This window comes from Charadrius vociferus, unplaced genomic scaffold (assembly GCF_000708025.1).
Source record: "Charadrius vociferus isolate BGI_N301 unplaced genomic scaffold, ASM70802v2 scaffold126, whole genome shotgun sequence".
Lineage (NCBI taxonomy): Eukaryota > Metazoa > Chordata > Aves > Charadriiformes > Charadriidae > Charadrius > Charadrius vociferus.
The window spans coordinates 3,006,688-3,008,456 of record NW_009648894.1 but is presented as its reverse complement, the minus strand read 5'-3'; positions in this window follow the sequence as shown (position 1 = coordinate 3,008,456).

Here is a 1,769-nt window from a genome sequence, read left to right as displayed (position 1 = left end):
CGAAGCCGCTTTGCATAAATGAATGTTAAAAGCAATTACGTTGGGAGCTTCGCCTCAACGTATCAATTAGGAGTTGGCACCTTGGCCGTCTTCGAGCCCGTGAGCCGCTTCCAAGGAGGCGCAGGGTCGTGTGAGACGCGGCTGCTTCCCGGACCGACTTCTGCCAAGTCTGCGAGGGTCTACTTAACAGTTTGCAGAAAACAGAATTCGTGTGAAAAATGCCTCTTTCCCCGGCGAAGCTGTATTTCACAGATCTTTCTTTTTCAACTCGCCTGTTTCGAATAAAGGATATAGCCCTCTTAAAGGTCAGGCTACGCCATTGATTTAGCATTGACGACAAGATACGGCCCTCGCTAGCTAAGATACCGAAGAAAAGACATGTATTTAGAAACACCGAAGAAGATTTTGGAAATAATAAACCCTAAATCGTTGATGTGTTCTATCTGCAGCAGCTCGCTGGCATATTTTTTTTTTCTATCACCCGCATCTTTTACATTTCGGTAAAACATTTTGAAGAGCCGGCAGGCGTGTGCTCAGCATCAGGGGAGGTGTAGCCCGCTGCAGGACCCGCCGATTACCGTTAGCGACACTTAACCCATATATATTTCCTACCGATCACTAGAATTTTATTTCAACTAGAGCCATTTAGAGAAATCCCCCTTTCTTGGTATTTCCATGTTGTTGGCAGCGGAAGGATGCACCCAGCCCGCGGGCACTGCGTTCGCGGCAGCCAGCGAAGTGCCTCACAGGGGACAGAAATTTCAAAATCTGCGTTTGTCTGTGCTGGGATCGCCCCGCTACCGGGCAGGCGTCACGAGTTGACAGGAATCAACAACCAAAATTTGATCATGTCAGTGGAAAGCGGCGATGGCCGAAAAGGCAGTAACAATTTAGGAGCTAAACTTTACCGAAGTGATACTAGAGGAGGAAGGACAAGCGGTCCTGCTCCCATAAAGCCAGTCTTGCTCTCTTTTAGCGAGTCCCAGATGCGTTTTCCAGAGGTGATAATTGCTGACCAGGAGGTTTGTTAACGCCCCTTCCAAGTTGTTGCACGTTGGTGTGCCAATGTACGCCAGCAAACCTGCTAAAATAGACGCGGTATGTGAGCATCCAGCCCGGGTTCCTGAGCTACCTGCGCAGGAGGGGGCTCCTCCACACGCACATCGTGGGCTCAATAATGCAAAGCGACGTTCAGGCAGTGCTTGATAAACTCATTTTGTAGCAGTGGAAAGCTCGTGCATGGAAAGTGCCTCATCCCATCTAGTTAGCTCGCTAACTAATTACAGTTAAGGTTCTGGAAAACGGGAAACCTGATACTTTTTTTTTTTTTTGGGGGGGGGAGAAGATAGGGAATCGAAGCTTTCTTTGTATGAAGTAAGAAATTTTTAGAGGTCAGAGAAGCTTCAGTTCTCAGCCATGAAAAAAGCTTCTCACATCGGTGTAATGTGCCCAGATAAACCACCCGATTTTTACGTTAACCCATTTATCTATATGCAGTTTATGATAAACGCTGTTCTCAGTATCATACGGGACTGCATCAGCTGATACTTTTAGGAAAAAAGACTTGGCATCTTCCAAGTGACCTCTTAACAAATACCAAGTTAAATTCTAGCGTTAATATTGATCTGTGCCGACCGACCAAACGTCCTCGAGACGTCCGAGAGAACCGGAGGACCGGCAGCAGAAGACAACCTGGCATGCCTGCGCCCGACGCCCGGATAAATCCCAATAACCCGCACGGCGCCGCGGCTCTTTGTTCGCCCGGCGAC